General features: G+C 39.7%; 1 long non-coding RNA gene across 1 annotated transcript; it reads right to left on the bottom strand.

Moving 5' to 3' along the window:
* Nucleotides 1-1,838: 1,838 nt before the first annotated feature.
* LOC123608480 lies at nucleotides 1,839-25,577 on the bottom strand. Its single transcript, XR_006717252.1, has 3 exons — nucleotides 25,203-25,577; nucleotides 15,901-15,996; nucleotides 1,839-3,734 (listed from the first exon to the last, which is right to left on the bottom strand). It is a non-coding gene; the product is annotated as an uncharacterized LOC123608480 (long non-coding RNA).
* Nucleotides 25,578-26,575: the final 998 nt, after the last annotated feature.

Genomic DNA, 26,575 nt, shown 5'->3' with positions numbered 1-26,575 from the left:
ACTCTATCTGTCTCTCTCAAAAATAAACATTAAAAAATTTTTAAAAAAATTTTAATAGCCTAAAGAACTATGATAACATACTATCATGTTTCACAATGTATTCATTTCTTTATCAATAAAATACATCAAGTATAAGAAAAACATGATAGTGCCTTAATCAGAAGAGTGCAACAAGCAGGAACAATTTGCAGAGATGCATTACATAACATCAGAGTATAATAGAGGTGCGCTGTGCCTAGAGTAATAAATCCCCAAACAAAGTGAAGAAACTAAACTAAAAGGATGCACTTGAAAACCTCATATAATACAGTAATATTGACTAATAAGATAATACTAACACAATAGTGTTTAGTGGAATAAAAGGGTTTTTTTTTTAAATGTTTATTTATTTTGAGGAGGGAAGGAGCAGAGTGAGAGGGGAACAGAGGATCCAAAGCAGGCTCCCCTCTGACAGCCGAAAGCCCTATGAACTGTGAGATCATGACCTGAGCTAAAGTCGGATATTCAACCAACTGAGTTACCTAGGCACCCCAAGAAAAGTTTTAAAGGAAACAACTAGACTTCTTTTTTTTTTTTATTTGTTTTTATTTTTGAGAGAGAGAGACAGAGCATGAGAAGGGGGGAGGCAGAAAGAGAGGGAGACACAGAATCTGAAGCAGGGTCCAGGTTCTGAGCTGTCAACACAGAGCCTGAGGCCGGACTCGAACCCACAACCAGTGAGATCATGACCTGAGTTGAAGTCAGACGCTTAACTGACTGAGTCACCCAGGCGCTCCAGAAACAAATAGACTTCTATCCAGACAAAAATGGGTTAGAAACACATCTAGATGAAGATGTAATGACATATTGAATTTAAGTGGTGGGCTATAATGTATCAGCCTTAGTAAGACAAAGTGTGTAAAAATGCAAATATAAGACAAGCCTTACCCAGTGAAAGAGATGGGAACTCAACTTCAGACCCAATTCCAGAGGCAATCATCTCATTGAAGCCTTCATCCTATGCCATCAAAGCTCAGCACCTCTTGGAAACTGTAAGGTATAGTTGAGACACTTTGTACATCTAAGATCCTATGACGCTACGCTATTAACTTTAACTACAAAATTGTTTCATTTAGCAAGACGATGCATTAAGATTAAGGAAAAAACATGATAGTGCCATTCACCAACCACTAAGTCAGCTTTACCTTAGGAATTTAGAATCTAGGCCTTTTGGGCAGTTTCAGACAATTTCCCAAATGAACCCCTAACCGTAAGTCGTCACTGGAGAATATCTGCTCAGAATATCTGTGTTATTTCATCACTGAAAAACAAACAAAAATACAAAAAACAAACAAATAAAAACAAAAACAAACAAAAAAACCAAGCAACAAAACGCCCCCAAACCACCACCAACAACAACAACAAACCTCATTGGAGTTAACACAGATCACCGATCAAAAATGTCATTTAAGGGGCGCCTGGGTGGCTCTATCAGTTGAGCATCCAACTTCAGCTCAGGTCATGATCTCACCATTCATGAGTTCGAGCCCCCCCTCGGGTTCTATGCTGGCAGCTCGGAGCCTGGAGCCTGCTTCAGATTCTGTGTCTCCCTCTCTCTCTCTCTGCCCCACCCCTGCTCACACTCTGCCTCTCTCTGTCTCTCAAAAATAAACATTAAAACAAATGTCATTTAAATATAACATCAGTGAACAGCAAAACCCCAATATAGAGAAATTAGCTTGTGTTGTAGGTATTATTATATCTATCTATATATTGGTATTCACTACGTATGAAATGTTTTGTTTTTTTTTTCTGAAGAGTGAACTCTTTTTTTAAGTGTTTATTTATTTTGAGAGAGAGATAGACCATGAGCAGAAGAGGGACAGAGACAGCGGGACAGAGGATCTGAAGTGGGCTCTGCTCTGATAGCAGAGCTCCTGATACAATGCGTGGCTGGAATTCACGAACCAGTGAGATCATGACCTTAGTCAAAGTCGGACGCTTAACCAACTGAGCCACCCAGGCGCCCAGGAGTAAATCCTTTTGTATTCATCATTTCTGTGATTGTTGAAACATCTCTCATGATAGATATCAGTAAAACCACATTATCCTAGGACTTTAGAAGATGAAAGAATCTTGAAGTTCCCTTGTCTGCATTTTACCATCAAGGAGAATAAAGCTCAGAGACGCCAAGGGATTTACCTCAGACATCCAGTGAGGTAGTGATAGAAGTGGCTCAGAGATTCTGGAACTCAGGGATTCTGTCCCAAACCTCATGTCATAATTGTTTTTCCTTTTTTTGTGAATCCACAAATGCATCAGTTGAATTATAGCGAAGAAAACATGGCTGAAAGTAAGGGGTTTGCTCTTGGGTCCTGGGATAACTGGTAGAGACTGTTCTTGCTATTTGTTTTCTACATTTCCACTGCAATGGTTTTCCTTTTTAGCTGAACTTATTCTCATATGTGTCTCATGTTTGTGTAGCTGTGTAGTTGGTGCCCCGTACCCAAGACATGGAGCAGAAGAGGAGAAAACAAGGTGGGGTTACCTCCATGACACAGGAAGTGCAAACAGCCACGATGCCAAGTTCCAGAAGAGTAGAGATTCCAGGTGTGTCCGGAGGGCCTGCTTCTGTTGGAGACCCCTTACCACATGCCCAGCCTGATGCACAAGGCTCCCCCTGATGCAGGAAGCAGGTGCCCCCTTAAGGAATGGAACAGTGCCAACTGGCGACCATGGTCAGGGTTCCTACAGTTTGAGAAGCCCTCTCCAAGTGTGCATTAGAAATCTGGATCAGGTCTGCATCAACCATGCCAACCTTCTTACTGCCAGGAAGGAAGCAGCTTCTCAAATGAAAAGAAGATAAAGAAACTACTTTATCATACCAATTTCAGACAAAAAATAACTGAAATGCTACTCAATGTGAAGCAAATTGCTGTAGAGGTACAGAGCTTGGTCTCATTTTAAGGAATCTTAAGTACTCTAGGTACCTAAGTCTTCAAAAAGAACACGAGATCCAATATGCTTTTCATGGAGCATCTGAAATGATTTCATTTTTCTGGTGTAATGCTAACTTCACTTTCAACCTTTGGTTATATTTTAGAGTAATTCTTATTGCCATCATTTGAATGTTCTTGCTCTCAAAGCCACTCAGATAGAATAAGGACAGTTCTAGAGTTTCTCCAAACCGAGAAAGGATTTGTGTCGAAAAGGGTTGTGTCACCGTCTTTGTGCAAGCACCAGGTGGCAATAGATAGCATCGGACATAAGTGTAATTTGGCCAAGGGAAGCATCAATTTCATCATCATGAAACTCCAGTTACTTCACCTGACTATTTAGCCTGCACTTTTTTTTTCCTTTGAAGCAAAGCAACTCTTTTGTTTGCTATTTTGTACCTTGCATCAAAATTTCATTCCTTCTTGCTGCGATAGTTTTAGTGTGAAACCGTGACTTTCTTTTTTTTAAGATTATTTATTTATTTTGAGAGAGAGCAGGGGAGGAGTGGAGAGAGGGAGAAAGAGAATCCCAAGCAGGCTCTGAGCTGTCAGTGCAGAGCCATACGCGGAGCTCTATCCCACACACCATGAGCTCATGACCTGAGCTGAAACCAAGAGTCGGACATTTACCTGACTGAGCCACCCAGGTGCCCTGAAGCCGTGGGATACTTGATACTTGAAGATATCCTCAGTGTGTGTTTGCTCCTGGTCTTTTCCCCATGTCTGTGAACTCCAGTTTGAGTGAGGGTAGCTGGCAGCCTTAAAAAAGAAATACAGGTCATGGTCACAGAGGCCCTAAGACCTGGCTGGTCTGGTGTACAGATCACAGGCAGGTTACTAACCAATGACTTAAATTGTTAACATAGCTCCTTCTCTGCTCACCACTACCTTCTCCTTCTGAAATTTATATTGAGTTAGCTACCTGCCCCTTCTCCTCCTGTTTCAAGACTGGGCCAGACTCACCCTATTCACATATACCTAGAAAGATGAACTGTTACTATTTGCAAATGAACTATACTTACCTTCTGTGTTTATGATCTTTGATCTTTCCTTTTCTCAGCGAAACTAAACTGGACCATATACTTGTGTTTATTCTTATATTAGCTTCCTATTAAGGGCCTATCTTCCCGTCTTTGTATTAGGGCTAATTTATAAGCCTTTAGAGGGCAGGAGCTCTGAACTACTTATCTTCCTATGCTCTAAGGTGCTAGACACAGAGTAAGTGCTCAGAGAAAACTTGTTCAATTAACAATTCAGAGACCCAAGGTGGACTTCTTAAAAGTGCGTTGAATGATACCTTGGGCTATTTATTACTGTATTATTGGCTTTTTCATTAGGGATTTACTAAAATTGCAAAGGAATGATCATAATATTTAGAGTTTCCTATATTTAAGTTTAAATTCCAAATTGATCATTTATGGTATGATTTAAACTTCCTGGGTATTGGTTTCCTTGTCATATCTTTCAAATGAGATAACGATGCCTCTTTTACAAGATTTTTATAGGGATTTAATTTACATAAAACTGTTAATCATCATATTTGGCACATATATTAATTTCTCCATCCTAACAAGAAAATGTAATTATTTCCATCTTTAGCATGGAAACATTTTGGACTTTGTCAGTGATTCAGATCTTACAAGTAGTCAAACACATTTGCAAAACTATATAGCTAATGGAACATCTGAAATTACAAAATATGGTGGTTTGCAAACTTTCATAGCTGTGGGATGCTTTGTTCAAGCAAAATCCGTCCAGGTGATCCAAAACTAAACACTAGTTAGCTCAGATATTGAAGCAAAGCTGGATAGTTGGATCCCATCTGTTCTCCTCTCCCTTTTCTCCATTTCAGTGTGCGTCAACAAAGGAAATCCCTGAATCTCTAGATTATTCAAATGCATTTTTAAAATCTAATAAAGGGTCCAGCTCCCTCATCTTGTACATGAAAAGAATCAGTGACATCCTATTACGCTTTCAAAGTTACACAGCTCACTAAGGTCGGAGCTGTGGCAAGAGCTAGATTTCCCCATTTTCAATGTGGTGCTTTATTCCACTCACCATAGGGCTATACACGTATTCAGTATAAACAGGAAAATTGGTCCCATATTGATCTGCTAGTCCCAACAAGTCCAGATAACAAGAACAACAAAAACATCTAATTTTTACTGAGGGTTTCCTATAAGTCAAACACTATGCTAAGTATTTTAGAATCCCTGTTTCACCTGACCATTGTAACAACCCTGTAACTTGAATATTATTATTCTCATTTGGCAATGGAGAAATTGAGCATTAGAGAGGTCCAATAATTTGCTTAAAGTTACCCAGCAAGAATTGCTCACGATGTGGGCTAAATTCAGTCCTTCCGACCACCAAAGTCCACACTGAAACAGCAACACTGTCATTAGGAAACTGAGAAAATAGATATAAATATTGTTTCCATAAGTAATGTTGGAAACTTTCAAGGCCAAGCAAAGAACTGACTTCAGTAAGAGTACCATTCATCCAGTTTTCTACTGCATACAATTGAAAAAGATCTATTAATTATTTTGCTTTGCTTTAATAAGCCATTTTCTCGGTTACAACGTCATTAATACCATTCCTTTTTTAACTGTGCTTGCATTTCTTCAGCACACTTACATTTTACAAGTCCTTATTTCCCAAGGGAAAACTAAATTTAGTCAATATTTTCCTAAGAAAACAGTCTTTGATTTATGGTAAGTCACTACTATCAAACCTTTAAATTAAAAAACAAAGAAATATAATAATCACTTAACTAGTTGTTAAGAATGAATCTAGATTTATACTGCAAAAGCATCTTAACAGGAAATAATATTGTGGACAGTTTGTTACACTCATGCATGAATTTTTATTTATATAACTCCAAAAGTATCCATAGGAAAAGTCAAATATTTAATCAATAAATTGTTTTTTCACTGATTTTTTAGCATATTCACTTATTTATTTTTTACCTGTCTAGTGCAAAATATATTTATGCTACTTTTTTTTTTTAATTTTTTTCCAACGTTTATTTATTTTTGGGACAGAGAGAGACAGAGCATGAACAGGGGAGGGGCAGAGAGAGAGGGAGACACAGAATCGGAAACAGGCTCCAGGCTCTGAGCCATCAGCCCAGAGCCCGACGCGGGGCTCGAACTCACGGACCGCGAGATCGTGACCTGGCTGAAGTCGGACGCTTAACCGACTGCGCCACCCAGGCGCCCCTATTTATGCTACTTTTATATTGGTTACATATTCACATGCCTAGAACCTCAACTGGTTCCCTTTGGTCTAAATTCTCTACATTTTCCAAGGTAGCACAGAAAGCCCATCTCAATATTGCTCTCCACTGTCCTCAGATTCATCATTCAACAGCCTTTCACCCTTGCCCTGTCCTCCAAGAAAATTGAACTTCAAAGACATCTTCTGAGTCCTACGTCCCCTTATGTCTGTATGCTTTTGCACATGCTTCTTCATTGAATCTTTATTCGCTAAACTATTTCTTCAAGACCAACTGAGATGTTACTTGCTCGACCCTCAGATATTTAGATCCTTCCTCCTCGGTACCTCTCCTGTATTCGGTTCACAACACAATTATAAAATTCAGAATATCTTACACTTGTTTTGCATCTCTATCTATCCTCTATCAGGAGGAGAAAATACAGGCATCTAGAGAAAAAGAAACCTATCCTATTTATCTTTGTATCCCTATAGGCTTGCACAGTACCAACAAAAATATTCTAAATATTTCTAAATAATTTCATCTTTTTTATGTCTGTGAAGTATGGCATAGATATTTTAATTTCCATTTTGCACGTCATAAAATGAGATTAAGTTCCAAAATCCAGAGTAAGTCAGAGCCATAGCTGGCATCAGAGAACAGGCATCTTGAAAACAGGTCCTGGGCCTTCCTGCTCTACAAATGAATTGCAAAAATACTCTATTTTTATAGAGATATAAAAGGCGTATTTCCTTTTTAAAAAATCACTGGTAATTTCCCCCGTTCCGCAGGAAGAAGAGATATTGTCAGATAGGCATATGGTCTTAGGTGCTATCCAAGGAAAGTTTTGCCAAATTACTATATATTCTGGGTGCAGATAGATCTCCTGTCATTCATACTATCTCTTTTTTTTAACTACTTTATTGAGGCATAAGTGGCATACAAGAGAATGCACATGTATAAAGTGTACAATTTGATAAGCTTTGACACACACACTCCTGTTAAACTATACACCAAGACACTGAACATATACATCCGTAACAACCAAAAGTTTCATTATGTGCCTTTATAATGTAGACTACCCTGCCCTCATCCCCAAGAAATCCCAAACATATCCATTTTTTGTTCTTAGAGTTTGCTCTTTCTAGAGTTCTACAAAAATTAAATCATAAAGTCTGTACTCTTTCATGGTGGGGGAGGGACGGTTTGGCTTCTTTCACTCAATATAGTTATTTTGAGACTCATCTATGCTGTTACGCATATCAGTAAAAATCCCTAAAGTCACTCTCTGCTCTAACTTGCTATGATTTCAAGGTGGGGAATACCACATTTATCTTAAAATATTACATCATGTACTCAGATTTATCATATTACCTTAATTCTCATTTTCTTAGACCATCAATCAGATCTCTTCAATTGTATTATCCTTTGAGATACACATTTCTAGATTCAGTCATATCTCCTGGAAAAGACAGCTTTAAAAAAGTAGTCCTAAGAATTTAGACAGGTAAAATCATTTTATGGTTTGGGCAAATCCATATGTCTTCTAATGTTCTGTCAATGCTGTTCTTACTTGATTGTATTACACAACATTAAGTGGGACCTTTGCAACCTTCCTGTCTTCTACTTAATCTCAGTATTTGTCCATTTTCTCTGTAACATAACCCTATTTCCCTTCTTCATTTTATCCATCCATCCAGCGGTAAAATTTCCCCCAATGCTCCAAATAAGTTCACTCAAGTGGAACTTTCTCATTGTCACTAGTCATGATTTGTATCTTCATTTGCTTGCATTATTTTCCACAAATTAGTCCTTTGGCTCTACCATCATACTGTCATTCATCCCTGGGACTCTCTTCTACTTGTTTTTGTCTTTCAGGAAAGAAGAAAAATGATGCTTCTAGTAAAATAGATTCCTTTTTATCTGGAATGCCCTTTCCTATCAATCTCATTTTTACCTACCTTTTTTTTTTTTCTAGTTTCACTTTGAATTCTTTCCCCAATCTTCCCAAAGCCATCCATCTCAAATCCATATGTTTTCCCTGTGCTTCCATAGCACTTCATTTGCACCACTATCATGCATTTAGTGTCATTAACTTTGGGGTAGGCATGAGTATACATAAGATATATTCCTGCTGTCTGTGAACTCTCAGATGACAGCTTTGAATCCTTGAAAATGCCCTGCACCCATGGGATAAATATTATCTCAACAGCTTTTGTGTCATTTTCCCTTCTCTGAAAAGGTGCAAAGGGTTCTGCAGTTATCTTGTTGATCAGTAGGTCTGTTTCTGGATCAATTTCTTTATTCTCCATCCTAACCCCTTCATCCTTTAAAGTGGCAGATGATTAATATGTGGAGGGGGGAGAGGGGGTGACAAAGGAGTAAGAAGTGTTTGGCTCTCTCTAGGATTAAAGACAGGAGAAGAGGTTGTCAGATTTGATAAAGAGAGAGTCATTTCTAGCAGTTTTTCCTATTCTGTACCATCAAATTAAATGAGTAACGATAACGTTGTTTCTTCTGCTAATATACTGCTTTAAATCATCACTCATTAACGGGGCGCCTGGGTGGTTCAGTCAGTTAAGCATCCAACTCTTGACTTCGGCTCAGGTCATGATCCCACTGGTTCATGGAATCGAGCCCCATGTCAGGCTCTGTACTGAGCATGGAGCCTGCTTGGGATTCTCTCTCTTCCTCTGTCCCTCTCCCCCCACTTGTTCCCTCTCTTTCTCAAAATAAATATATAAACATTAAAAACAAATAAAAATAAATAAGCATCATTCATTACTGACACATCATTTTATTAACCCATCTCTATCCACTTGTCCAACCCTTAGGGCTACCTTTCAAAAGATCGAGTGAATTTCCTCCCAAGGCTAGTAAATAAAAATTTGAAGTTTACTGTATACAATAATTAAAAATGCATTCTATGGCTTGGGGTTTATCCACCTAACTGTCTTGTATCCACATTTTTAAAAAAAGAGAACCGCTTGGGTAAGTCACTTCACCTTTTGGGATTTTGATTTTTTCACCTGAAAAATGAAGTGATTTGAAGTGAATGATCTCTGAAGTTCTTTATCTCCAAGTCTGCATCAATCTGTGACTCTATAATGTGTGCCTTGCAGGAATTCTATAAGAATAAATGTTTGTGAAATAATTTAAGACTCAAGGATGAAAGGTTTTATGATAGTGCCAGAACTATTTTTATTAAATGAAGCAAGCCAGAGAAGTCTGTTGCATCTGGGGATAGCTGCTTTCAGTATCCCCAGCACTGCCTGGGCCCAACACATCTCAGAAAGGGGAAAAGAGAGCATGAATCCCACTAACAGAACCAGAAATCATGGTGAGTGGATAGTACGTATAGTCCCAAAATTCAAACAAGGAAGCGGAAACCAGGCACACAAACACCAGTGCTTACAGAAAAGAGTCCATGAAAGGATCTCGCCTTGGTGGCCCCATTAAAGCCCATTCACATGCCAGGAAAGAGGATTGGTGCCGTCTCTTGGCACCTGCCTGCACAGTGTATCTGCACTGACTTCCCCTTCACACTGAACCTTTCCTTGCCTGACTCCTTATCCAAGCAAACCTATTTGATGACCTCATTTTAGTCATCTAAGTAACTGAAGTGATTACTGAACCATTGAGTTAGAATTCAAGACAACTTTAAATTATTCATTTTTTTTCATATTTCTCAGACCAATAAAGTAAGCCTCAGAGCAGCCTGTGGACTCTCAAAAATCACAAATTATGCGTAGTTATACCAGGGCTGAGTAGTAGACCTGTGACTCATAACCAATGATGCTTTCATCACAGCTTATTATCTTATAAATTAATTCTAGTCTCCATGCTAACTGATGGAGAAGAAATGAATTCCCTGGCTGCACATTGACAAAGGCTTCAATGCTTTACTCCAAAAGATTAAAAGAAGTGGATAATCTAGCACTTGGCAAGGTCAATGGCACAGATATTGTACACCAATATGGAAGAGCTGGTATGAGCTCCACACCATCTACAGAAGAGAGAAGAGCCGTTGTCACTAGACTTAGCCCATCAGTGGATTACTACTTTAATTCCCCTCTAGGTCATTTTCCATATATGTGGAATGGCAAGATTAGAATTAAAATCATCAAACTCAGAGAGAGTCAATTTTGTTCACCGTACATAGAACATCAGGAATTTTAGGACAGGAGACATGTATGGGATATATTGGAGTTAGCTGTCTGGTGAGATATTATTTAGGTCTTTATTTAGTGTGTGAACTGGTAACACAGTGATGTTAAAATATAATTTCTGGGGTGCCTGGATGGCTCAGTCAGTTTGGCGTCTGACTTTGGCTCAGGTCATGATCTCACTGCTTGTGAGTTCTGGCTGCACATCAGGCTCTGTGCTGACAGCTCAGAGCCTGCAACCTGCTTCAGATTCTGTGTCTCCCTCTCTCTGCTGCCCACCCCCACTCTCTCCCTCTCTCTCAAAAATAAATAAACATTAAAACAATTTTTTTAAAGAAAATATAATTTCTGCTTCGGTAGGCTGCAGTGTGGGCCTCAGGTAACGCTGATGCTGCGAGTCTAAGGATCTCATGTAATGGTGTTCCACAATATCCCTCATGCATCAGAATCACCTGCAGAGCTTGGTTAAACACAGATTCCAGGGCCCCACCCCAGAATCGCTGCAGAGATTCGGATTCAGTCCATCTGGGTTGGAGCCTGAGAATTTGCACATCTAACAATCTCCCAGGTAATGCTTAGCTGACTGATTGAGGTCCATACTTTGAGCACCACTGCTCTATACTCTGAAGCATGTCTTGTACAGTTTCGTTTTTATTATGGACATCAGCAGATGTTGAATAATGCAAAAAATAATAATGCTTTTGTTTTAGGTGAAGGATAGTAAAAGCTCCCAAAATTCTAAAAGATTAAATCAAGTAACTAAAATGTGCTAAAATATAAAGATTCTGTTTATCCACATTTTCTCTCATCTCAGTTGTCCTAAATGATAATTTTGCCCAGATTTATCTTGCTGTTGGATATAGTCAACCCAAAAGGAGATGGCCAACTTTCCTAATACAGGCACTATCAGAAATTGCTTACTGCACAATTTTCAAGAAAATTTTAATAGAAAAAATGGTTATGTTGGACACTTGTTTATATAATGAGTGTGCAACTGAAAATTTGGTGTGAATTAAAGCTGTGGAAAATTGACTGTATTTAAATACTATGGGAGAATGCTCTTTTAAAGGATGGCTGAACACACTATTATGACCACTTCTGTCAAGAATAAGGCAATCAAAGGCAAGGCTGAGGCGGGACAGTTGAAGAATATTACACAGGAGTTCTTTTAACAGTTCAAACATTTACAGATTCCAGTTAGGTACCAATGCCCATTCTGTGTTATGATTTATTGCCTGCATTATTGAGTGGCCAGCCCCATGCGCAGACAGATGACGAGAGATAGAGATTCTGCAGCCCCTGGCAACCTGATTTTCTCATGAAATAGTTATTTTTTCCCTTTCTGAGATTTTTTTCTTTTTTTGCACCCTAGTGCAGAAAAATCATAGGCTTTCACATCAGGCAAATCTCAGGTCAAATCCTCACATAGTTAATTCTTACAGGATGACCTCTCTGAGCCTGCTACAAAATGGCACTAAAAATACTTGCTTGGAAGGATTGCTATGATGATTAAAGACAATGTAAGTTAAGTAGCCTTTGAAGACAGCAGCTATTTTCTATGAAGGAACAATATTTTCATAAGCTTCCCTGGGAATGACTTTCCCTCCAATCAAATATTCGATGATCATGCAAAGATGACTCTTGTTAATTTATAAATATCACTACATAAGATAGCAATGGGTATTAACTATAAGATTTATGTATATTTCTGAATGCATACTTACTTAATATCATTCATAAGTAAGTTTGCAATTTCTAACTTTTTACCTATTTTAACTTTAAACAGACAATAATTAAAAAAAACAGATAATTATTTTTTATAATAACAGTAAAAGTTCTGGATATTTATTAACTAAGTCAAAGTTTAATATGCTACAAGGTATTAAATAGACTAAAATTTGTGAAATAACCCGGAGAAACTATAGAAAAATAGTGATGAAACATTAAAGGATATATAAAATTGACTCTTCAACCTAAACAACTTCTGTATCAAAGAAGGCAGATGGACAATATTAAAAAAAGAGAGAGAACAGATAAAAATGAAAAGAGAAGTGAAGTAATCTTGTGGTAGTGCAGGATGTGAACAAGTAATAAGCTATAATCAACACGGGAGGCATAAGATGGAATACATATGAGACAAAAAATTGTAATTTATACATTGGGAATAAGAATTACTAATGCAATTGATAAATGCATTGAATGCTGTCACGATGAAAAGATTTTTCTCAACCTGCTAACTTAGAGATATCTACTCTATTTGCAGATGAAGGAAATTCAAATTTGAGAACAAAAAAATTACAAAATTTCACACAAAAGCACAATTAAACAAGGGGGTTATGACAATGAGTGCCAAAATTAAACCAATAATCTGTATGTTCATTCTCACTGAATTCCAATCATATCTTACATAAATACGATTATTAGTTGTCTTTACAATGATTAAATACATTAAAATGTGTTGACATTTTATTATAAATCATTAGAATCTGTTAAAACAATAAGTTCTACCTGGGTATAGATAGTAGTGATTCTTTCTTGTTTTTTGGAGACCAACTGATCCACCACTTAATTAGTAAAAATAACTTCCCAGAGTTTCAGAGTCTAATATTATGGACAGCATTAAACAAATAATCATCATGCTTTGTAAATGATGTAAATGATGTAAATAATATTCATCCTTAAAACCATGTCTGTCCCAGAATAAGTACATTGTGAATTGTTCTGCTTTCATTATCATTTAGTTAATATTAGTCTTCTGGAAATTTCCACCTTATCTGGCCTTGCTACTATTGATCTCATCCCATTACAGCATCAGTACAGCTCTGTCTTCAACATGGGCAAACTTGCATCGGAGTGATAGCTGCCCATGTTTTTTTAAAGCCAGATATTTGGGTAAAGCCTATGTATTTGGAGTAAAGACAGGTACTTTTGACTTTGTGAAATACACACATTAACACTACACTAATACCATAGAGTGTTTAGTATCTCAAACACTTAATGATGTTCTTACAGGATATGTTGGACTTCACTGGATTTTTGATTACAGCTTTGAAATAATAAGTTATCTTCAACAACTCATATTCACATTTATACAATCATCCAGACTTATGAGTATTCATTACATGCATTGATTCTGTTTGATCCATTGCATGGTCATCTTTAATGCAATTGAATGATAGTCATTAAACAGAGGCCAAAAAGTCAATTGCTTTTATGAAGAAAGGAAGCATTGTAAACTATAAATCACTTACCCATTATGGAACTTGGGGTTTTCATAAAATAGATTTTCTTAAATCAAATCGACATATTTGTTGAGCAGCTAAACTATGCTAAATGAGGCAAATCAATCAATATTGACTGGAGAGACCCAACCTTCCAACTGGGGGACATGGAAATGTTATCGATGGAGACCTTTGAAAAATATAAAAAATATTGTTTCATGTTTTATCAGATCAACCAAACACTGAATTCTTCCCTGTGAAATTTCTTATGAGATGACAAGGCATTCAGGATCCTGAGTTTTCTCTTGATAGTCTTGTAACCTAATATGCCCACTCAAAAAATTATTCTGATTTTGAAACACACATAATTATTGTACTCTCAATTTATTGCAGCCCACTGGGTTACATATTGTAAAATAGCATTTATATTTTAACTAAGGAGTTGCATCATTATGTTCTGTATATTATATACTTTATCTGAGATTTAACTTCATAAGAGGCTACCATTTAACAGTTCCATTGACAGTAGAAATACATACACATTATAACTGACAGTTGTCTTAGATGCTTAACTCATTAATAATTGAGCTGAAGGAAATGATAGGTCACACAACAGCAGGCTAATTCTTTTTAGATAGTTGTGACTTTTTCATTTTCCTTATCCCCTTTCTCTTTAGAATCATTATATGGGCTTTGAAGCAAGGTAGATCTGGATTTGAGTCCAGGCTCTGCCATCTAGTGGCTATGAGACCTTAAGTAAGTAATGTATCTTCTTGGAGCCTCAGTTTACTCTAGAAATGTATAACAAGGAAAACTGCCCACCCAGGACTTCTGTGAGGGTTAAGTAAAACAGTATATTCAAAGGTCCTGGCTCTTAGTAGGGGTCCCGGTAAATGTTACTTATTATGATTAACATCATTCACAAGCACAGTGTTACATCACTACATGAGGGCAGGTGTAGAGGGGAACAGGGAGGGCCGTAGAAGCAGGTGAGTAAGTGACGGAAGTAGAATTGACAGCAATTGCCATGTGTCCCATTCCAATGATTTAAATACTAGGCTGTTCATTTGTAAGGAGACTTGCCCTGAGAAAAAAGTGAACATGGCTTTTCCTTTCTCCTCTAAAGTCCCCATTCTTCCCTGCTATTTCCTACTGACGTAAACCATGAAAAGAAAGAGATGGTGAATATTTAGTGGTTTCAGTTTATTTGAAAATTTTGATCTTTTTATTAAAAGATATTCTTCTAGTACAGGAGTCTGCAAACTCCAGCCCAAAGGTCCAATCCAGACTTCTATCTGTTGTTATACAGATTATGAGCTAAGAATGAGTTATTCCTTTTTCGACTGTGGAAGTAAAATCAAAAGAAAAGCAGTCATTTATGGTGTGTGAAAATTCTATAAAACTTAAATGTTAGTGACCCTAATTACAGTTATTAGGATATGGGCACACAGTCATTTACACATTGCCTGTGGCTACTGTCATGTGCCAACAGGAGAGTTGAGTAGCTGTGATACAGACCATATGCTGCCTGCTCACTGCTTTGCACAGCTGCTTGGTTCACTATAAATCACAATTCATATTTTGCAACATTTCTGGTGTTATGCACATTGCTGTACTATAACATTTGTTTTATTACGATTATATACGATATAAAAATAAGAGAAGAAAAAACTAGACTTTGAATAATTCAGTCTTTTTTTTTTTAGGGGGGGAGGGGCAGAGAGCAAGAGAGAGAGAGAGAAAAGAGAATCTGAAGCAGGATCCAAACTCAGCACAGAACTGGATGCAGGACTTGATCTCATAACCTTGAGATCATGACCTAAGCCGAAATCAAGAGTCAGACACTTAACTGACTGAGCCACCAGGCGCCCCTGAATAATTAACCCAGTCTTAAGGTACAGTAAAGGGATTATTTCGGTATCAAATTAGATGGCAAAATATTTTTAGGATACTGACAATACTAGTTGGTTATTGTTTATTAGTGAAGTCAATGATGAGTTTGAAGTGACTGAAAAATTACCCATGTAAATAATCTGTGTAGAGCAAATACAGATGAGAATATTTTCAAACACGTAAACACTCATTTACAACAACCTGAAGTGGAATCTGCTAAGATGTGTTATAACTGATGGTGGCAAAAATATGCACGGAGTTATTTCCACAACACTGATGTTGTTTGAATCACAAGTAATATCAAAGTGCTTTAGAAGACCTGTGCTGTCATAAGTTAAAACAATAAGCTAGATCTTTTTATACAAATTGGTGGTGGGCTAAACCACAGTTCTGAGCTAAAAGTAAGCTTACAGCAGCATTTTTCTTACCTTCATGAATGTGCAAAGGAAATGCACATATTTTATAATCCATTGAATGGTGCAAATGAGGAGCTTCTATAGAACCTTCAATTGGACATGATTTCTCTGCAATGTAATGATGTAAAGCAAATATCAAGACGAGAATCTAATAGAATCAATCAATTCCTTCTAAGAGATTAACTATATGCACTAAAATAACGTGGTTGTGGATGGTCATCAGTATCAGTTCCTCTCTTTGGGAAAAGGCATTTCATAGAGGAAATATACACAAAATCTCATTACAGATCAACATTAACAGGTGGACATGTGCAGTCAGTTTTGATGATTGAGAACACTAAATCTGAAACCCCAAATGACCACAACTTAGCGACTTAAAATAATACTCACTTATTGTCTCACAGCTTTATAAGCTACAGCTTTATAAGTCAGATTTGCAGCTGCAAATCTCACAGGCCAAAATCAAGGTGTCAGCAAAGCTATGTTCCTTTCTGGAAACTCTGGGAGTGATTCCACTTCTAAGCTCATTTAGATTGTTGGTCAATCGCAGTTTGTATGGGTGTGGAACTGGAGCCCTCATTTCCTTTATGACTATCAGCCAGGGGCCAGTCTGGAGCTCCACAATACTCTCCACATTCTTTCTCATGCTTTCTATGTGGCCCCTCCACAGGAGCCACCAACCACAGGTCAGCTCCCTCTCACACTTCCAATCTCTACTTCTCCTTCCCTGCATCTCTCTGACTTTAGCCTAAAGCATTCTCTCTGCTTTTAAGAGCTCATTTAAGGGGTTTCTGGGTGGCTCAGTCAGTTGAGCATTGGACTCTTAGCATTGGACTCTTGACTTAGCTCAGGTCATGATCTCAGGATCTCATGGTTCGTGAGTTTGAGCCCTGTGCTGGGCTCCACACTGACCATATGGAACCTTCTTGGGATTCTCTCTGTCTCTGCTTTCTGCCTCTCTCTCTCTCTCTCCTTTCTCAAAAATAAGTAAATAAACTTAAAAAACAAAAGAGCTCATTTAATTAGAATAGGCCCACCTGGATAAACTAAGCCATTATCCCTATATTAACACCCAGAAGCTCAATTATATCTGCAACTTCCCTTTTGCTATACAGCATAGTTAAAGGACACAAGGGTTAGGGTGTGGACATATTTGTAGGGTCATTCTTTATTTTTCCTACCATATCCAATTGAGCAAAATGTTATTACCCAAAAAAAAAAATTCATTCTTTTCATTAGTAGCTTCATGTTATATAAATTATATATTATTATCATTAATTTTGAATTCTGTTAATTAAAAATGTATGGAAATGTATATTCCTCTCTTGTTATACAAAAACCTGACTAATATTCTCAATTTTGCCTTTTGGCCCATAAGCCTAAAATATTCACTTTCTGGCCCATTACAGAAAAATTTGCTGATTTATGTTATGGAAGAAAAATAGGTTGGTGCAGACTTTCTGGACAGAAGTTTAACAAAATGTTTCAGAAACTAAAATGAAAAAGAACAAACAAAACAAATTAAAATAAAAACCGTGCCAGGAATTATATTACCAGAAACTTTTTCGAGGAAACAGTGTATGTGTGCACTCAAATTTAGCAATAGCTTTTGCTTATTCAGCATCATTTACAAAGGCAGAAATTTGTAGTCAGGCCAAGTATGTACCAATGGGGGATGGTTAAATGAATTGAGTAAATCCATTTAGCACTAAAATTATATTATAATTAATGTAAATGGTAGCTATTTTTATTGCCATTGATTATGTACATTTTAATATTTTTAATAACATATATTTATTTTATTTTAAAGAGATAACTATAATTAAAAGTTGTTTTATGAAACAAATTGACTTAATTTTGTGGGACCATTAAAGAAGCAATAGAAAGAGACTTTGGTCTAATGTGGGTAATCCTGAAATAGAGCTCTATAAATATCACTTAGAGATATGGAGAAATATTCAAGAAGAAATGATGGGAGTTGTCCCTCAGGAGTGAGCCTGGGAGCAGGAAGAGGTAGGGCAGGGATTTTTGCTTTTCATCATAAGGTCTATGCACCATTGGATTTCGCTTTGATAAAAGTGAAAAAAATATGGAATTTGCATGTGTATGTGTGTGTGTGGTTTATTTTTTAAAAGAAATATATGCTGGAGGCTGTCTTGTCATCAGGGAAGCACTATACTCCACAAAACAAGAAATGACTGAGAAATTGAGAGTAGAGCTGGTTGCTAAGTTTGATCCCTCTGACCAAACAGGCCAGAGTTTAAATGAATGAAATGTAAATTGAATGAAATCTCAAAAGACCTGAAAACAATATTTTGTAGGCCATGTTTTTCCTTTTTTTTTTTAACGTAATTTAATTTTTTAAGTTACTTTAGAGAGAGAGAGAGGTGGGAGTAGAGGGGCAGAGGGAGAGACAAAGAGAGAGGAGAGATAGAATCTCAAGCAAGCTCCAGGCTCAGTGTGGAGCCTGACACAGGCCTCGATCCCAACCCCCTGGGATCATGACCTGAGCCAAAATCAAGAGTCAGACACTCAACCAACTGAGCCACCCAGGCCCCCCATGTTTTTCCTTTTGAGTCTCATGTTCTAACGTCTTCCTTCTACATTTATTTCCTGAAGAGAAGACCTTTGAATTTTGCTGGTTATAGAAAGACCTCCCTTCCCACCAAGAGAAGGGAAATCATTAAGCAAAGGCCTTTTTTCTCCGGGGGCAAAGCTGACATAGGCAGTGGAATATTTTCCCTGGATACACGAATGGGCAAAGTAAGAAAAGCCAATAGATAATGTTTCATAACAAGGAAATATCCAAGATACGCTAAGAACACAGAAAGACAGAGCAGTCCAAATAGCAGAATCAAGAGAGGCTTTCAAGTAGGTAGGACTGCTTTCGAATTCCAGTAATTCCTAATCCTCTGAGTCTCAGTTCTAACATCAGTAATAGTGAGTAAGAGATATCTATGTCACAGGATTCCTTAGTAATTAAATGAAATAATGAGTATAAAATAACAAGCATAATATTTAGCTTATGATAAACATTCAACAAAGCTAAGTTTTTCTGCCTAGTGTTGTAAATTTCTCCCCCCAAACTGTATCCTTTTTAGTGTCTATAATCATATGAATAATATCTAAGCATATCTGTATATACTTAAGTACAGCTTTTAAATATATGCAAATTAATTTAAGTTAATTATCTCTGTTTTACTTTCAAGTAATTATGTACCTCCTTTCACTTTAGCTATTTTGAAAGCAGGAAGCACATCTAATAAATCTTGTGTAACACTCCATACAATATGCATCCTGCTTCTATTAATGTATTCCACTTAATCCCCACAATAGCCTGCAAGGTGTGAGCTTTTCTTATCCCATCTTATCCCTATACAGATGAGAAGGCTAAAGTGTACAGTGGTTAAATAAGTTGGCCAAGCTAATGCCATTCACAGGTGACAGAGTAGGGATCTGAGGGACTTGAATGGATGTATCTGTGTCCAGGGTCCAGATAATCTGTTATGCTGTATCGCCATCACCCAGAAATATTATTGTCATTGCTCTCATGCTTATCTTTGTAAATGCATTCAGGAGGTACACTATCTGTTTTTAGCCTACATATCCACATTGACTCTATCACCGCATCATTTCTATTTTCACTTGCGGGTAACTCACGAATATTTTCATTTTCTACCATCCCCGTCCATAGTACCCTGGTCCAGGCTGCTCTTGTCATGGCTCAACTGTTTCAGCCTCCTGAAGGATCACTCAGTCTTCACTCTTACACCTTCCAGCTCATTCTCTACACTGCAGCATAGCTATAATCTAAAACCCAATCTGTTCTTATAGCACTTTAGTAACTCCCCATTGCTCTGAGGAAAGTGTTCCAACTCTCTAACTCCCCCTACAGTATAAGCTCCATGAAAGTAGCAGCCCCATACAGCTTGCCTAGGAGGGCTTTGCACATTTTGGTGATTCAAGAAGTCTTTGTTCAGTTAGCGTGTTGAAGGAAACTGGTTTCCAGGCTTCCTTATATTCACGCACCTGTTCATTCTATCAGCTCATCTTTTGCCATTCCTGCCCTTGAATATACACTCCAGCTCTAATAAACTTTTTGTTTAGGTCCTGAAAATCATCAAAAAGCCAATCAGTGATCAGAAACACACAGCACTGAGAATGAGCAAGATCTACTCCAAGGTGCAGACAATCTGATAATCCCAGGAGAGCTGAGGCTGGCAACAGGGCAGCCGGAAGGGCCAAAGAGATGCTTTGGAACAACCACCACAAAGGGCAATGGATATAAGGCAAATGGGAGCATAGACCCGTGTCACCAACCACAAGGACTAAATCTAAGGCTCAAAAGTAATTTGTTATGTCTTATCCTTAGTGACAGTTATATTTCTCCTTTCTTCCTTAGTTTTTTGTTGTTGTTGTTTTGTTTTTGTTTTTTTATACTTCTATCACACTAGGAGAGCCATTCAGGGATGAATTAAGTGTCTATTATGCTATTGTATGTTTATTATACGTTAGTTATCCTGCTAGAAACTGAAGGTACAAGACCTGAGGGTAATAGGCATTGTCCTCATGAAGACTGCAGGCTATGTAGGAGGAAGATAGAGATTAGTTCAATACAACAGGATAAAGATTTCCCTAAGTTTCACAGCTGCTCAGCAAAGGGGGGGGGCACTGTGCCAAAGACGAAGGCCCACAGAAAGGGTTCATCACAATTTCTGTAAATGCCTATTGATTTTGCCTATGTCAACAAGATAACTAAATCTCCAGATGGTTAGTCTACACGTTTTCTGGAGATGTGTTGTTTACGTACAAATGTGAATGGTCATAGGAAGCTTTCTTATTTTTTCCATTTGAATATTAACTCATTTTGTTTACACTGATGTTCCTGGCTAAAAGGCTGAAAATTTCCCAAAGGTCACGGTGAAATTCCTCACCTCGTTTGACAGACTGAAGACCAAATTTTTGAATGTCAAGCACCCTTATAAATAGTCTGAGTTTGTCTGTTGTCTAATGCCATTTCACTTATATTTTTTCTGAAGAAATCTGTTTTCCTCAGCAAGAAAACTCTAGTGGGAATTAAGTAATAGGCAGGTGCTACATCAGGGGTCAGGCCCTCCCTTTTTTCTCCCCTCAATGGTGACACCATTTTGGGTGGGGTGAGAGGGAGTCCTTATACAGGGCAGGGGTTATAATCACAGGAGCGAAGCAACTCGGTCTTTCATATTGTGATTCCATATTGGTTGCAAACCCACCCAAATCTTTTCAGCCATATGCAGCATTGGATATGCAGAATGTGAAGTTACTCAGAAATCACAGTTGCAACTATTGGGAGCCGTGGTGTACCCGGTGTGGGGAGAAGGCAGGGTGGTGGGAGCACTCCACCTAATGTGTAGGCAGTAATGTCATTGGCCGTAGAAACCTTAAAGAAATGATAAAACTGAGTAAAATCTGGTCTCTTCTTTTACTACCCCCATGCATTGTCATTTTAACAATGCCAGCCGTATAATCCTCCTCCAAGCTGGGTTAGACCATTCTTTATGTGACCCTTCTGCCTCCCCCCAAAGTCCTCTTCTCCGTACTTACATCTCTCCTTCTCCCTGACCCTAAGGGGGCAAGGGCTACCGTTCCCAGAGCTGAGGAGTGTTGTTCTCTTCTTTTGCTGTTTGTAATGGTATCAGTGTTGGTGTCTGATGACGCAGCAATGCATGTGGAGTTCTAACACAGGGCGACATCCCTAATGCTTTCCCGTTCGAGTATCTCTTCTACGGTGAATCTGACGCTCACTTCCATTCAACGATTAGCTTCATAAAATTCTTTTTTTTCTTTTCCAGCATCCGATGGGAGAACTGTCTTGTCAGGAAACAGGATGTGCAATTTCGTGGTCAGGCCTGAACTTAATGAGCGACTCATCCTTTAGGCGCAGATTCTCCGCGGTTGCAGGAACACCACTAAAATCCCGGATCGGTAACCAACCACTGGATTTGATGATGAGGACGTGCGTTTTGGAAAACGTGCAACTTCAAAATAAACAATTTGAGAGAATTATACGACTGAGTTCATCCAGAAGAGAGAGATGTTTTTCAGAGTAATTTCAAGAAGGCCTTGCTAGGGACATTTTGGAAGAAAAAAATACTACTGGGAGGAAGGGAAGAAGGGAAGACCTACAGGAAGGAAGGAGAGAAGGCAAAAAAAATGGAGGAAATCCTTCGGTTTATTGTAGGGCCAACTGATAGACCTGTATTACACTCGGATTTCAGAAAAAAATTAAAAGATGATTTCAAGGGGCGCCTGGGTGGCTCAGTCGGTTAAGCATCTGACTTCAGCTCAGGTCATGATCTCACGGTTCGTGGGTTCCAGCCCCGCGTCGGGCTCTGTTCTGACAGCCCGGAGCCCAGAGTCCGCTTCAGATTGTTTCCCTCTCTTTCTGCCCCTTCCCCACTCATGCTCTGTGTCTCTCTTAAAAATAAATACACATTAAACAAAAAATTTTAAGACGATTTTAAGAAAAAAGTGTGATTTACTTCTTCCCAAATTAGAAAATCTTTATTTTAATAGTTGAAAGCGGAACGTGTACAAAGCAGCATGTCGTCTTAGTGCATTGTCCGCTAAACGTCAGCACTTAACTGCATTTTGGCAGGCAGTCTTTCGTTTTCTGTCCAGCTATTCCCCTGTGACCACAATATTCTGAGTGTTTTTCCAGCCTCTCTATCTTTCTCCAGACCAACACCAAAGCTCACGTTCTCCTGTGTGCTGGACCAGTCCTCACCCTCAGTGACTCTCTGTTTGATATCGTGCAAAGAGTAAACAGGAAAGCAAGGCTGACACTTGAACAGGGAATGACGTGTTAAAATGTGGCAGACCTCACAAAGGAACCCCATGGAAGCAACTTCCGGAAGATGATGGAATCCCGGCAGAAGGACAAGGCGGCGATCACCTACTTCAATTTTATTACTTTGTATCGGTTTACCCATGTAAATCTAAGGCCTACGGACACTGAAATGATTTCACCAAAGTGATACAGTGGTGAAGCAAGAGGAGAACCTGACTAAAGATTAAGACAAAAGCGATTGCTTCAAATCTTCTCCAAAACTTACTCTTAAATTCCACCATAGGAAAATACCAGTTCTGGCAATAATTCAGTACTAATGATTTATTTATAAATGGTATACTAGTGGATGTCTACACTGCTTTGTTCCTTTTTTGAGTACATAGTGTGGCTATTTTACAATGGGAATGAAAATGGTGTTTATTTTCGGTGGTAAGCATGCAGGGTGCAATGAGAGGACAGTGGCACTGAACCTCTAAGCCACATTTGATGCACAATCTTATATATGATGAATTTTAGGTTATCAAGTAATGCAAAGCCTATCTAAACGTCCTATAACTGTTTTTAATGTTTGTTTATTTTGAGAGAGAAAGAGACGGGGGTTGGGAGGGGCAGAGAGAGAAGGCGAGAGAGAATCCCAAGCAGGCTCCACGCTGTCAGCCCAGAGCTCAATGCGGGGCTCGATCCCATGAACCCCGAGATCATGACCTGAGCCGAAATCAAGAGTTGGATGCTTAACCAACTGAGCCACCCAGATGCCCCTCCCATAACTTTTATTAAGTCAAGATGTTTGATTACACTCTTCAGTCATTACCAGTCAGTCATCTCCTACTCATACAGAAACAGTGACCAGAGATAGTGGATTCCCCCCCAAAAATAATACTCACATATTTGTACCCTATTGGAATCAAGGTAATTTTTAAAATATCCAATATCTCACGGGTGCCTGGGTGGCTCAGTCCATTAAGCGTCCGACTTTGGCTCAGGCCATGATCTCATGGTTTGTGGGTTTGAGCCCCATGTTGGGGTCTGTGCTGACAGCTCGGAGCCTGGAGCTACTTCAGATTCTGGGTCTCACTCTCTCTCTGCCCCTCCCCTGCTATCCCTCAAAAATAAATAAACATCAAAACAATTTATATATATGTGTGTGTGTGTGTGAGTGAGTGTGTGTGTGTGTGTGTGTGTGTAGCAAGAGGCACCTGGGTGGCTCAGTGGGTTAAGCATCCAACTTCAGCTTCAGCTCAGGTCACGATCTTACAGTTCGTAAGTTTGAGCCTTGCATTGGACTCTGCACTGACAGCTTGGAGACTGGAGCCTGCTTCAGATTCTGTGTCTCCCTCTCTCTCTGCCCCTCCCTTGTTTGTGCTCTGTCTTGTCTTTCAAAAGTAAATAAACATTAAAAAATTTTTTTAAATATGTATATCAAATACCTTTGGACTTCCCCTGTACAGTATTATAAAGCTTTTAACATAAATGGATTAAAACCAGAAAAACAATTCCTTTGTCAGATTATGAGTTTGTTTTCCATCCAGAAAGTATGGTCTCCAGAAACTAATTTGCTCCAGCAGAAAAACTCAACACCCAAGGTTAATGTCAGCTACCCAACATCCAAACATCCCTGCCATCACATTATGCTTCTTCCTAAGGAAACTTTTGTTTAAGACGAAACAAAACAAAACAAAACAAAACAAACTGACAAAGTAAACCCCACATAAACTCCCACACGACAATGTTCTCTCAGAAGAGGCTGGCCCTATTCCCAGCCCCATAGTGAGTCCAGATTGGTCTAAGCCAATTACTGCATTACTGATCCTCTCGCCAGTGATTGATTCAGACACGGGCCTGAGAAATGCGACTTATGAGGAAATCTGTTGGGGGTCTTCTGGAAAAGGTTTCTTCCCTCTTAGAAGAGATGCACAGAAAGAGGCAGCTTCCTTCTTCCCCAGGATCTTGTTTTGCCTGGTTGTGTGGCCTGTGACCAAACACAAGCACAATGCTCATGCTCTGGGGATGAGCAAAACAGAATGAGGAAGAGGACTTAGGTTCTTAATGACACCCTTGAACCTCGAAATTAACAAGTTCTATAACTGTCATGCTTCTGGATACTGTTATGTTAGTGCTAGGGCGTCCTTGGAACCACAGTAGAGGGGACGGCCATCTCGCCAGCGCAACCCAACGAAAAGCCCCTTGTAGCTGCCAGAATGAATCGGAGGTCAACCAATCACCGAGCGACACCTTAGTTCCCAAATAAAGCCTTTGACTGCTAAAATTTTTTAGCCTCTGACTCCTATCTTTACCCTGCCTTACGCCTGACCCTAACATTTGGTTTGCCTGCATGTTGGTAGTTCCAGTTGGGGTCGGCCGCCACGACAGCATCGACCCCTACAGGCATAGTGGGGTCGGTCATGTGGGTTTGGTCTGCATGGTCCCTGGCTGCGGCCTGGATGCGCTGCCTCTCCTCTGGGGTGAGGGTAGAGGTGAGGATTACCTGGATGTCATGCCTCGTGAGACTGTAGGCTTGCACAAGGTATTGGAATTCCTTAATGTATTGGGTGGGGTCAGCGGAGAATGACCCTAGCCGCTTTTCAATGGCGGATAAGTCTTGGAGGGAGAAGGGGACGTGAACGCGAGCCAGGCCTTCAGGCCCTGCCACCTCGCCGAGAGGTAAGATGGCCGCTGGGGTCTGTTCGCTGGGAGGGGCCTGAGCACGAGTTCGGGATGATATGGGAGGCGAGGGCAGGACGGCTGGGGGTTGGGAGTACGGAGGGGGGCGAGGGCCGGCGGGCAGCGTGGCTAGATCCTCTAACGGGTCGGAGATCGGGGAAGTTGGTGAGGTGGGGTCATGGCGGGGGGAGGGTTGTGGGCGGGCAAGGAGCACTCGGGCAGAGGGGCAGGAGGAACCTAGGGTGGGGTGAGACCTGAGGTCCCAAAAGGCCATGACGTAGGGTATTTCTCCCCATTTTCCCCGCCGAGGGCAGAAAGGGTCCAGATCGGTTAAGACTTGGTATTGTAAAGACCCCTCGGGTGGCCATTGAGAATCATTATCTAATTTGTACTGAGGCCAGACTACAGTGCGAAGGCGGATGAGCCGGTTACCGCGAAGTTCGCCTCGTAAGCCCAGGAGCCGGAAGTTTTTAACAGACGTTGGAGGGGGTAAGAGATCGAGGCGGTTTAGACTCGTTACTCCCCATCGGCGTAGCAGGGCGAGGCGTCCCTCGCGCTGCAATAAGGGGCCTTGCGGCGTGCGGAGGAAAGGAGACTGACTTGCCAGACGTCTCTCGTGGGTGTCAGCCATAGTTGGAGGAGGGAAGGAGGGGTCTGTCCTTCTTACCGGCTCCTGTAGGCGCTTGAGAGTAGGGTGTTGGCCTCTGGCTTGGCGAGGAGGGAGCTCAGCCAAGGGGGGCGAGCTACTACCTCCCTCCTGGGTTTCGGCACCAAATGTTAGGGTCAGGCGTAAGGCAGGGTAAAGATAGGAGTCAGAGGCTAAAAAATTTTAGCAGTCAAAGGCTTTATTTGGGAACTAAGGTCTTGGGCGAGGTTCCGTGACGCAGGGAGAGAGAGAGAGGGAGGAGTCAGGGAAGTCGCCCCCAGGTGTGGTGGGGTGGGGTTTTTAAGCTGCAGCGGTTCCGGGTTTAGGTCCGGGTGGGTCTTTTTCGCGTCAGGTCGTGCTGTGGCTTGGTGATTGGTTGACCTCTGATTCGTTCTGGCAGCTACTGGGGCTTTTCGTTGGGTTGCGCTGGCGAGATGGCCGTTCCCTCTACTGTGGTTCCAAGGACATCCTAACAGTTAGATAAGAAATGCCCTTATTGTTTAAACCAGTTGCTGGAAACATCCAAAATGATAAAGACCAACATTGCCTCT

The sequence above is a fragment of the Leopardus geoffroyi genome, chromosome B2, assembly GCF_018350155.1.
Source record: "Leopardus geoffroyi isolate Oge1 chromosome B2, O.geoffroyi_Oge1_pat1.0, whole genome shotgun sequence".
In the NCBI taxonomy this organism is placed as follows: Eukaryota; Metazoa; Chordata; class Mammalia; order Carnivora; family Felidae; genus Leopardus; species Leopardus geoffroyi.
This window is presented reverse-complemented; position numbering and strand designations above follow the sequence as displayed.